Source organism: Marmota marmota, unplaced genomic scaffold (genome assembly GCF_001458135.2).
Source record: "Marmota marmota marmota unplaced genomic scaffold, marMar, whole genome shotgun sequence".
In the NCBI taxonomy this organism is placed as follows: Eukaryota; Metazoa; Chordata; class Mammalia; order Rodentia; family Sciuridae; genus Marmota; species Marmota marmota.
Window position 1 is genome coordinate 52,512 of NW_025999891.1, and position 12,259 is coordinate 64,770.

A 12,259-nucleotide genomic window follows, 5' to 3' on the forward strand; every position below is an offset into this window, starting at 1 on the left:
CAGCCTCTACCTCAGAGCAAAGCCTGTCCAAGGAAGGGGGAGTGACCTTTGTCCTTGGAAAGACCCACAGAGCACTCCTAGGCACATTCCCACCCTGCTAAGTTGTTTATCTACAAATAACAGGAGAGATCTGCTGAGCCAGGTGTCCCTGACTCAGTCAGGCTAGCAATCCCCTAGCAGCCACCAATCAGCATGAGACAGGGAAATACCTGGGATGCCAGATGACCCTCCCAGTAGTTTATGGTGTTGGGAAACTATGTAGTTCAGCACATACACCCCTCTTGGCTTAAACCAATCAGTTCAAACGAACCCCTCTCTTGTAGTAACCAATCACCCCTACCCAACTTGTTCCTGCCAGTGAATGTGCTAATCATGTTTTAGAGTTGTTATTTGATTTTTCCCGCGGTGTGTGATGATTTGCTAAGAGATTCTATGATGTATTTGGGGGTCCCTGCCTTCTCCAAAGAATATATAAAACTGCTGCAAACCCTGGGCTTGGGGCCTCTCAGGGTCACCAGTTGCTGTGTGTGCACGGAGGACCGAGCTAGCTTGCAATAAACACCTCTTTGCTGTTTACATCGATCCTGGTCTCTGGTGGTCTTTTGGGGGTCCCGAATTCGAGCATAACAAGGGGAAAGGGGTCCTGGGAAGTTGGACAGTGGACTGTAGCCAGGGAACCTGGAGTCTGGGGCTGGGCAGGAGGGCAGATGCTGACCTGGGACCTTCCTCCACTGCAAGCCCATTCTGGTGGTGAGCCTGGCAGGACCCAGGCAGGTGCTTCAAGACTCCAGGTCAAAGCTTACACGGAACCACTCTTTCTAAGCCTGTTTTGTTGCTCAAATTTGCCTTAAAAAGGATCTTTTGACACTGACTCTTAACAGTCTATTGCTTCCCCTCTGAGGAGGGATCAGATCAGACCAAAGCACAGAACAAGTCCATCCCAGTGACATGGGCCCAGACCACTTGATGGACAATCAGTGATGTCTTCAGAAAATGTTACTCAGAGATGGGGGAATTGTCAGAATGAAGATGGCCACATGCCAACCCTACCCAAAGCAGGCCTTGCCCAGGCTCCAGAGCAGGGTTCCCACATTCTCCACTAGGTGGAGCGAGTGGGCATCTCTGCCAGTTGGCTTTGCCCTCACAAGCTCTGGGTATCCTTGAGGGGATCTCAGCCCCACAATAAAGGGCCAGATGACTGCGAGCCCCACATTCCTCAAGACTGCAGGATGGACAAGACAGGGGGACTGTGACAGGGCTCAATTAAACTCAGAAAATTTTAAAGAAGTTCCAAATTGCTTTTTTCTCAGTCTCTGCCATTTCCTGCCAAGGTCCCAGCTCCCTGCAGGTACCCATCTCATGCCCAGGATGGAAGCTTTGACTAGGCCAAAGCTCTGGCCCAGGAAGAAATGCAGGGCTGGAGGGAACTGACCATGCTCCCAGCTTCGTTCCTGTGGATGGCAGTACTTCTGTGGGAGAGCAGAGGCAGATCAGATTCTTCCTCTATATTGGCCAAATTGTGATTAAATTCATTTTTCCTTGCTATATCGTGTCCTCTTATTTCTGATGCTGGAGGAACCCCACCCACCCACTCACACACAATGCAATCAGCAGGGACTCCAGATTCTTGGGCCCAGAAATACAAAGATCCTCACCTGTGCCTGCTTACCTGCTGGCACTTCCTAGCCCATTGACCATGAGCTCCTCACTGAGGTGCTATCCATGTCCCCAGCACAGCTGGTGGCCATGAGCAGCCTGGGCCTGTGGTGCCTCAGCTTTCAGGGTCTCCTTAATCCCCTCCTGGACTTCTCACCTTTCTTCCCTTCTCCCCTGTATCAGACCGCTACTGCAAGTCTTCTTAAAGGCATGGATCCCCCCACCTGCGTGGACTACCCCAAGCTGCTCCTGGGCTTTGAGGTGGGTAGCTGGGGCACAGTCAGGGCTGGAAGGAGAGTTCAGAGAGGAGGGCCTCTGAGCCCCACCCTGGAGGCCTACCCCATGGTCAATATCCCCTTCTTCAGTTCTGCATTCTGGGAGGCAACAGCTGGAGTCCAGCCCACTGGAGAAATGTGAAGGACATGGGGCAAAATCCTTGGGAGGGAAACCCCTGGCATCTGGGTGAGCAGATGGAAAGGCCTTTTGGGTGAGGGGTGAAGAGAGCCCATAGCTCTAGGGCATGGGGATGCTGAGTTGTGCAGTATGGCTGCTCTCCTGTGGGCACCTAGGTGTACCCTGCCTGACAGACAGAACAAGGGCTGGGACCCTGATCCCTTGGTGAATCACCAGAAGGAGCTGGGGCAGGAGGGTCTCAGCAGGGCCCAGGAGGATGAGACCCAGGGCAGCATGAGCCCCTCCTCCAGGACCCAAGGCCCCCCATGGCCATCCCACACAGCACAGATACTATGATTGACAGCCACAGGACACAGAGACACATGTGCACAGAACTTTCCATACACTGACCATATAATGAGCCACAAAAAGCTTCAATAACATTCAAAGTATGGTGTGGGTATATAGTATAATGTGTATGTATGTGGTATGTGTGAAGTATGTGTGTGATGTGTGCATGTCGTGTGTGTGCTGTGTTTGTGTGTGGATAGTTGGGTGCTGTGCATGCTGTGTGTTGTTTCTACAGCACAGTTTGGACAGGATGGTGGGTTTCTTGGCATGTAAGTTGTAGTACTTGGTGTTGAGTGGGTGTATGTGACGTGTGTGTCTTGGGTTGTGTAATGTGTAAGGAGGTGTGTGTGCACTTGGTGTGTGCATGTGTGTTTTGTTCCTTAATTCCAATTCCAGGGTGACTGTGCCTTTGCAGAGCCAGACCCTCAGGATCAAGGCCAGCAGAGCTGATGCCACCCTTCCCTCTGGTGGCGAATGGCAGTTATGGTGATAACAGTGATCCCTGTGTCCACAGGACAGTCTGTGGCAGACAAGGAACCCCTGAGAATGACATATAAGTCAAGGCCCAAGTGTCCACCCCAGAATTCTAGTGTCAAGATAGCAGTTGGCCGATGGGGCCTGTGCCCAGCAAGAGCGTAGCTTCTGGTGGCCTCATGGAGGACAAGTTCAAAGCCCTACTGCCTTCCCTGTGGCCATCCCGGGAAAGCCTCCCACAGCTCTGCTCATGCTCATGCTCACAGACCCCAGAAGCAGACTCATGTGTTTCTGAAAAGGCCACAGGGATGAAAAGCCACTGAAATCAAGATGTGTTCAGTGGCCATGTTTATAATAACTGCGATTCTGCAGCTGCAGCCTCAACTGCTCACACCCAGTAGAGACGGGTGAAATAGGAAACCAGGGCATGCTCGCCTCTGGCCAGTGACTCTGACAAAGGCTCTGGGGAGACAAGAGGGTCACTCTCCATACCTTCCCCACTCTTATTCCACTGCTCAAAGCTTCAAAGCCTGAGATGGGGGAGGGGCGGCCCCAGTTGAGGTCACAGGAGGGTATTCCTGGGGTCCCTTTCCAGCCTGGGAGCTTCCTCCTCTGCATCTGGGGTGACACCTACTAAAGGGAAGGGTCTTGACCAGGATGGGTCCCTATTCTGAGGCTCCTGGACCAGGGTGCTCTCTATGAAGGGAATGCCATCTTTCTTGCTGGATATTTTTGGTGTCCCCCTGCACACCCTCCAAAAACACCTACAGTGCTATGATTGCCCATGTGGATATGTAGAACATACATGGGGTCATGAGTCACAAACAGCCCCAACAGCACCCCATCTGCTATGAATCCTTCTCTGTCCCCTTTCCTGCTGTTTCCAAGGATTCAAGTCATCATGTGGCCTTGGCAGGGGTGGGTATGGTGTGGCAGAGGGAAGGAGGCCATGCAACTGCCAGGAGAAGATAAGCCCCCATCCGGGTGGCAGGGCAGGCTCTGCTGAGACAGCAGGGTGCCAGCCACCAGGGCAGCTATGGGATGGCAGTTGAAGCAGGAGAAATTAGAGGCCTGGGCCACTTCCCAGATGCCTCTGTCCTGCCTATTAGGTCCAACTGACCCCTGAAGAGTCAGTCCTCATGCTTTCCCCACAGGATGAAGACAGGGCAGTCCCTGCGTCTTCCCTGGCAGACAGAGCGCTGGTCAGATCTGGGTTTCAGAGAAACATGAATAATTGTTTTAGAGTAGGTGTGTCTCTTGCAGCATGAGGAGTGAATCCCTGCAGAAATGCCTGGAGGACAGAGTGCTCCACAGGCCCACGTGTTAAAGGCCAGTCCCCTGATGGTGTTCCTGGGAGGTGGTGGAACGTAGGAGGTGAGGCCTAGTGGGAGGTTTCATTCAGGTCACTGAGGTATGTCCTTGAAGGGATTCTGTTTCTTCTTTTTTCCCCTCTTGCATCTCAGAGGGAAGATTGTTGTGAAGATTGCTCTGCCACAGGCTCCTCCATGATATGCTGGCTCATCACAGGCCCCAAAGCAATCCTTGATGGAAACCTTTAAAACTGTCAGACAAAATAAACCCTTCCTCTTCCTAGGTCTCAGGCATTGTGTTACAGCAATGGAAAGCTGACTCTCACACTCCACATCAGCCTCCCTGTGCCCCTGTACTTGCTTTCCCAGACACATGGCCAGGAGACATGAAAGTCAGCATCCTCAGGGACTTGTGTGTGTTCATTCCCAGTCTGTCCATCAACAGGAGAAAGATGGACCCAGTGTGACACACTCGTCAACAGCACATCACTCAGCAGCACAGAGCAGAGGGGACAAGCACAGCCCCGAGTCCATGCCAAGTTCAGAGCAGCGCCCCCTGTCTGATCCTACTTAAGGAAGTGTCCAGAATAGAAAAGAGCCTGAGCTGGCAAGAGAAATTACAACAGTGGTTACTAGGCAGGGATAGCACAGGGACTTCAGGAGAGTGGTTGCAGGGATATATCCCTGTGCAAAGTTTATGGGGTGCTCTTAGAGGGAGAGTTGTGTGTTTCCCTGTTTGTGTGTATTCTTTGTCTTTAGAGAAACACAAACAATGGTGTCAGCAAAGCATTCAGAACAACATCCAAAGAGGGCTGGGGATACAGCTCAGTTGGTAGGGGGCTTGCTTTGCATACAGAAGGCTCTGGGGTCAATCCCCATCACCACACACACACACACACACACACACACACACACACAAGTTCAAAGATGGAGTAAAGCAGATCTCAGGTCTCAGAGGGCATCAGAATTTCTCTGGGGACACAAGAGTTTGGGCTAGTTCTGGTGGGAGGGAGGAGCACTCCCTGGGGGAACAGCCCTTATAGCAGAGCAGGGCAGTGATCAGGTCAGAGGTGCCCTGCAGCCAGGATGGAAGGATGGAGGGCAGGACAGAGGGGCAGCAGCTGGACCTTGGCAAAGGCAGCTGGGGTGGAGGGCTGGACAGATGGGAGTCTGTGGACTGGGTTTGGACCAGCCCACCAGTGCAGCTTGTGGGGATGGGGCACCAGAAGGCTGCTGCAGATGCCGGGTGCATAGTTAAGTGACTGGGGTTGGGGAGGATGAGAGGGAGCAGGTTTGGAACAGGAGAAAATCACAACTATTTGGTAGAAGGTGATTGGGCAACATCCAGGCAGGGCCTTATGCCTCATCCACAGGGAGAGGGCAGATCACCCCAGGACACAGATTGGGAGGGACAGTGAAGGACAAGAGGGCAGAAGGAAGGGAAAGATGGCATGGGGAGAGAGGAGGGACTCTGGGAGGGGGCTGTAGGGCCAAGTCCAGCAGGGACAGTGGGAAGAGAGAGGGAGAGGTGGTGAGGAGGGAAGAGCCAGAGCAGGAGGTGGGAGAAGTGAAGACGGGGAGAGCCCACGCGGGCGGCTCTTGGCATCTGGGAAATAACCACAGCAAGGACAGCACACGTGTCCGGGGCTCGAGCCAGCCACACTCCACACGTTACTCCATGCTCCTCAAGGCTCCCTGGCCTCATAGGGGTTGCTGTTCCCTCCAATTTGCAGATAAGAAGACAGGCATGGAGCACACAGGAAGCAGGTGTGTGGCCAGGATGGGGACATGGGTTGGCTCCACAGTGTGTTCCCAGGCTCTGAGCTGTCCTCCTACCTCCAGGTGGTGGGGCTGGGCTGTGACGGGCGGGCAGAGGGCCTGGGTGGGGGACCTTAGGGACTCTTCAGTTTGGGCAGGATTTGTGATGTGGGCTGTGCAGTTGTAGCTTCAGGACCTTTGGTCACCTGGTGGCTGCTTCTCAGGCCTTATGCCTCATCCACAGGGAGAGGGCGGATCCCCCCAGTCATGTGGATAGGCCCACTGCCTGACGTTTCCTGGGCAGACACACGTGTCCTAAGTCTCCTATGGCATTGCCAGGGTCCAAGGTCCCTGGGTGTGTGCTCACACAGTGGCGGTGGGAGGAAAGCCAGGAGCCAGAGAAATAAGGAGCATGCCTGCGGGCTGCTGACCTGGAGTCCTGCCTCTGGAGCTATGGAGAGGCCATGACTCACTGGAATGTCAGAGTGACTCAGGGGGCCAAGGCTGCACATGGCCATCACTGCCATGGAAACTCTGATGCTGCTTGGTATACAGTTGGCTGGCTATGGTGTAGCATGCTGCAGGCACTCCCTCCACCCCTGGAGAGGGCTGGTCCTAGAGCCTCAGGTGGGCCAGTCCAGCGCCTGTGTTCATCACAGTGCTCTAGTCCTTGTGTCTGGGCCACAGCAGAGCAGCTGGCCTGCACAGCCTGGACAGTAGGAAGCCCAGGAAAACCCTCCCACCCCTATCAAGAGGGTCAGTCTGCAGCAGACAGACACAACATGGAGGCGAGCATGCTGTGAACTATGTTGGAACTGTAGACCTTGTCTAGGGAGCACCAGGGCAGTTATACCTTAAGAGGATCTATGTGTATCACACTTACTCCCCCAAACCTTAGGAAGTAGGTGCTGTCATGAGACCCATTTGACACATAAGGCAACTGACACACAGAGAAGTTAACTAACCCGAGTTCACACAGCTAGTAAGTGGCAGAGCTGTATTAGAACCAGGCACACTGGATTTGGGTTTCCATCTCCTCATCCTGATCTGAGATTGATAATATGAAAGTACACAGGGAATGTGCACTGGATTGGGGCACAGGGATGCTCTGAGCCAGCATGGCTTAGGGCATGTGTCTGCAGTGGATAAGTGGGTGGTGGCAGAGACAAAAGCAGGAGGGTCACCCTGCCAGACAAGAGCTGCTCTGTTACAGACATCGCAGCAACAGTGTAAAGGTGGGATTCTGGGTGGGAAGAACTTTGGGACCAATTAGATATAGGGAGAGGGAGGCACAGGGATGTCTGGCTTGTGTGGGCTTTTCTGTCTTCATGTGGCCTGAGGACACACGTTTGGGAAGGATAGTCTTTGGGCGAGGACAGCATCTAAGTGGTCACATCTGCAAGGCTTGGAGGGGAATGAAGAGCCTTTGGAGAGAGTGGGTAGAGGTGGAAACTGTCTGACCCTCACAGCCTTTGGGGCCAGAGTGTATGAGCCTGTGGCAAACTGCAGTGTGTGTCCCCAGAAGCCACACAGAAGGGGATCAGAGTGCCAGATAAATGCCCCTAAGCTGGGGCAGAAGAGAGTTTATGTATTTGCTCATTTCAGTGCTGAGGATTGAACCCAGGGCTCTGTACATTCTGGTCTGTGGGGAGCCACTCTGAAGGATTCGCGCCTTCCTTCCTGAAGCGGGAGGCTTTGACCAGTCACTACATTTTATATTGACCTGGACGTTGTCCCGGTTCAGGAAGTTGAGGGCCTGTCTTCAGATGTAGGCGTGTCACCCTTTGGGTTGAATTACACTCACCTGTCCCTTGTAACTCTGTCCCTTCTGACATTTTTTGGATGGAACTTTCTAAGAATAAGAAAGAGTCCCCCCAATAAAAGCCCACTTCCAAACCTGCTCGCTCTCTCTCTCACCAGCGTCTCGAGACTTTCTCTTGCTCTCCCATTTGGGGAGACTGAGGCCAAGAGCGGAGAAGCTGTCCTGAAGCTTGTTTAAGGGTAAAGTATATATCTGTGTTTTATTTGGTGTCCCTGAAAATTCACATAAGCGACCTTAAGTTCAACTGCCTGCGTGGGTCGGGGGCAGCACTAGTCAAGTGCTTTACCTCTGAGCTCAGTCACAACCCAAGAAAGTGTATTTAGGGGACAAATGGGTGGGTCATGGTAAGGTCACAAGAACTAAACGGAGCCAGAAATCAATGGAAATCTGAAGACATTAGAGCCAGTAGGGCTGCGTGTCTGGGCTGGTGTTTGTAAATCCATGATTTGGGGGAAGGCATCCATGCCATTCTTGGGCTAAACTCATTGTGAGACTTATTCCATTTACTCTCCAGTCACCTTACGTGAGTCCCATGACCACCACACTGAGTAAATAAGTGAGGCAGACTGAGATGACTAACATGGTAATGAGTATGCTGAGAATAAGAGTTGGAGCTGGGATTCAAGTTCAAGTGTTAAGGATCCTGAAGATTGAGCTTTAACAACCACCTAGTATTGACTCATGCCAACTGCAGCTGAAACCATGATATACTCCTTCACCACCTTTACCACCACTGCTGTTAGCAAAATCACCACTATTGCTCTCTCTCCACCATCCCCATCATCTCCACTATCACCACCACCATTAATATCACACCATCATTACTGCCCCCATCACCTTCATTAATAACACAGGCACCACTACCTTCACTACCATTACCATCACCATCACCACCAGCACCAGCACCAGCAACCATCACCACCATCATCACCACCTCCACCACCCCCTTTACCACCTCCACCACCACATCCACCACCTCCATCACCACCTCCACCACCTCCATCACCATCTCCATCACCACCACCATTACCATTACCATTACCAGCACCAGCACCAGCAACACCACTATAACCACCACCACCATCCCTACCACTACCATCACCACCACCATCACCACCTCCATCACCAACACCATCACCACCTCCATCACCAATACCACCTTTACTATCATCACCATCACCATCACCATTACCAGCACCACAACCATACCACCATCATCACCTCCATCACCACCACCACCAACCTTCACTATCATCACCATCATTATCATCATCATCATCATCATCCCTACTATCATGTCCTTCCTTAATACCATCACACCCTTAGAACCATCACCACTACTGTCATCACTATCATTATCACCACAACCATCACCATCATCACCACTATTAACACTATCACCACCACCATAAAAGAATCACTGCTACTATTAACATAAACAAATCTTTTTTTTTATCAGTAATTACTTTAAATGTAAGTGAATTAAACTCTCCAATCCAAACAAGGAGATTGCCAGAATGGAAAAAATATATCCCCCTTGATCCAATTATATACTCTCTGCAAGAGACTCACTTTATTTTTATTATGTATTTATTTTTATTTATTTGCTGTGCTGGGGCTCAAACCCAGGGCCTTGTGCTGCCAGGCAAGTGATCTACCACTGAACCACATCTACCACCTGAGACTCACTTTGGATCCAGAGACACAAACAGGTTGAAAGCAAAGAGATAGAAAAAACATCCAGTAAGTTGTGACCCACAGAGAACAGGGGTGGCTCTTCTAATAGGAGACACAATGGACCAGATCAAAAAAGGTTACTTGGGACAAAGAAGAACAGTGTTTACCAGTAAAGCTTCAGTCGGCAAGAAGATCAGTTACAAACATTTCTATATGTGAAACCATGTGAAAAGGGAGGAAATGCAGACACACAACACAACATGGAAGAACCACGAAGAAACTACATCAAGTGAGACCAGCCAGGAATTCCACTCCTCTGAGGTCCCTAGGAGCCATGGGGACAGGCAGTGGGTGATGAGTGCTAGGGCGGGGGTCAGGGAGGGATTAGTGTTAATAGGATGGAGCTTCAGTCTGGGAAGATAAGGAGGTCCTGAGGATGGGCTGCTTATGCCACTAACTGTACACTTAAGAGTGGCCATTGGTCAATTAAATGGGACATGCATTTTACCATAGAAACAAAGTTCTGTCAAAAATAAACCAACACACCTTGTCTCAGTGCCGCTTCTGGCTAAAGCCTGCCTGGGGTGCTCCCCGTCACAGTGACCTAGATCCCAGAGAACAAGGGGCCAGGTGGGATAGGCAGCTGTCACTTCTTATGTGGGGGAAGTGCCAGGGACTGGCTGCATGGGAGAGATGTGACTCAAAGGGTGACTGTCAGGACTGCAGTCCTGTCAGAGAGAGATGGCTGGGGAGCACCCAGGGCAGGAAATGGGAAGGGCTCTCTGGGAGCAGTGGCCTCTCCATTGACAGAGGTCAGATCCTTTTGAGGAGTCCCCTGTCCCCATGATCTGACCCTGCTCCTGTCATTGGGGTCATGAGCAACCTCCCCTGCAGAACTTCTAGGCTGGTTATCTTTCTGTGGGTCCACTCCAGAGGCAGGACCCTAACAACCTGGTCTCCTGTGGCCAGTGTAACAAACAACAAGAAAAGTAATGATTATGGTCTGTTACTTCAGGGGGTCAGAAGCTTGCAATTGGTCTTCCTGGCTGAAAGCAAGGTGTGGCTGATCGCGTTCCTCCCACAGGCTGAGGGACAGCTCTGCCCTTGCTCCTTGCAGCTTTCAGGGGCTGTTCTGGAGTGTCCCTTCTCTGCTTCTGTCCTTGCCTCCCTGTCTCTGACCTCTGGCCTCTTGCTTCCCTCTGCAAAGACCCTGTGATGACATCAGGGCCCCTGGGCAATCCAGAATCACCTCCCCACATCCAGATCCTTAGCTTCATCCCATCTGCAATATCCCCTTGCCATGTGAAGGAATGTCGCCACAGGTCCACAGGGTTAGAACTAGGCTGTCTCTAGGGCATTTTTCTTTTTACAGAACTATCAGCTGCCTGCTATACTGTTCAGGTTACCTAGGGGATGAAGCTTAGTTACAACACAGACATGATAAGCAGAACTTCTGGGCTGGTCACCTGTGACTAGTCCCGGTATTGTCTTGACTCCGTACTCGGAATGTACCGTTCCTCTTGGCTGACCCCTGGCCTTTCCCGCTAGCCCATAACATGATGCAGACAGGTGGCTGGAACTCCCTGCCTGGGAAGTGCAGTGAGGTCAGCTGTCTCCTAGGATACTGGGAGGACTCAGAGATTAGGTGGTGCTGGAAGCAGGTCTGCCCCCTCCTGTCACCGCTGAGCCTGGCTGCTAGCCAAGTCTAGGCTAAATCATGTAGGGTGTTCCCAGACTGCTCCCAGAAATCTTGACCAGTCCTTCAGGCTGGGGGGGGGGCGCGTCTCTTAGGTACCTATTGCTTATGTTCCTATTGCTTCTGGGTTCCCAGGAGGGTGGTGACTATCCCCACACAGAGAGCAGATATGAGCCCACAACACCAGGGATATCTGTTTCCTCACAGATTGGAAGATGCAGTCCCCTATGTGAAGGGCAATCCTCACACCCAGGTGTGACCTGGCTGGTCATATCCCCCCTCAGGGCCTCAGTTTCCTTTTCCATGTAATGGGTTCATTACTCACATCAGGAATCCTGGTAGTTTAAAAGAAAGACCAAATTCCCACACTTTGCACACTGAGTATTTATTTATTTTTTATTTTTTGACAGAACCAGAACCCTGTCAGGCCACGCAGGGCTGGTGGAAACTAAAACCCTTCCAGAGACCCTTTCCCCACCCCCAGCATCCCCATCAGGTACCTGTCCCTCACCCCCATTTTCCCTTCTGGTCATGGAGGTGATGTGTTCCTGGACTCATCTTGTATTTCTCACTTGCAAGGGGAAATAGCCCTGCCGGCGATGTTGGAGGAGCCAAGGACCTGGGTTCCATCTCTTACCTGCAGCATGGCCTGGGGCAGGGTCTGACCCACAGGGCACCTTGGCTTCTGGATCCATGGGGCACTTGGTGAGGTGACAGTGCCCAGGGCCAAGGAGTCCTGGCTAGGCATGGTGACAATAGAAGGGGACCTGAAGGCAGGGAGGAGAGAACCTGTAGCAATCCAGAGGAGCACTTCCTCCTAGTCTGTGTGGCACTAGGCAAAATGCAACTTGGGCCCCAGTCCAGGCTTGAAAGTGTGGGTCTGGACCCAGGTGTATAGAGCTTCTCAAGCTCATGCAGAGAAATAGCCATGCTGTGCAATTCATTCCCAGAACCCCCACACCTGGGTTCAGGGGGCTCTGGAGAGGCTGGTTGGGCTCAACTGACTGCCTCTGCGATTAGCAGCAAGCAAACAGCCTCTGGCCATCTGGGCTTCTGGGGTGGAAGGGATCTGGCCAGTAGTGGTAAACAGTGTGGAATCTCCCAAGGTCAAAGGCTCTTGGG

At 52.0% G+C, this 12,259-nt stretch overlaps 1 long non-coding RNA gene across 1 annotated transcript in view; it reads right to left on the reverse strand.

Moving 5' to 3' along the window:
• The window catches only part of LOC125613212, a 27,788-nt gene extending 16,435 nt beyond the window's left edge, over window positions 1-11,353 (reverse strand). Inside the window, exons 1-3 of the long non-coding RNA XR_007343712.1 lie at window positions 11,343-11,353; window positions 9,426-9,435; window positions 4,670-4,673 (exon numbers count right to left, since the gene is read on the reverse strand). This is a non-coding gene — a long non-coding RNA (uncharacterized LOC125613212). The remainder of the gene's footprint in view (window positions 1-4,669; window positions 4,674-9,425; window positions 9,436-11,342) is intronic.
• Between the last annotated feature and the right edge of the window lie 906 nt (window positions 11,354-12,259).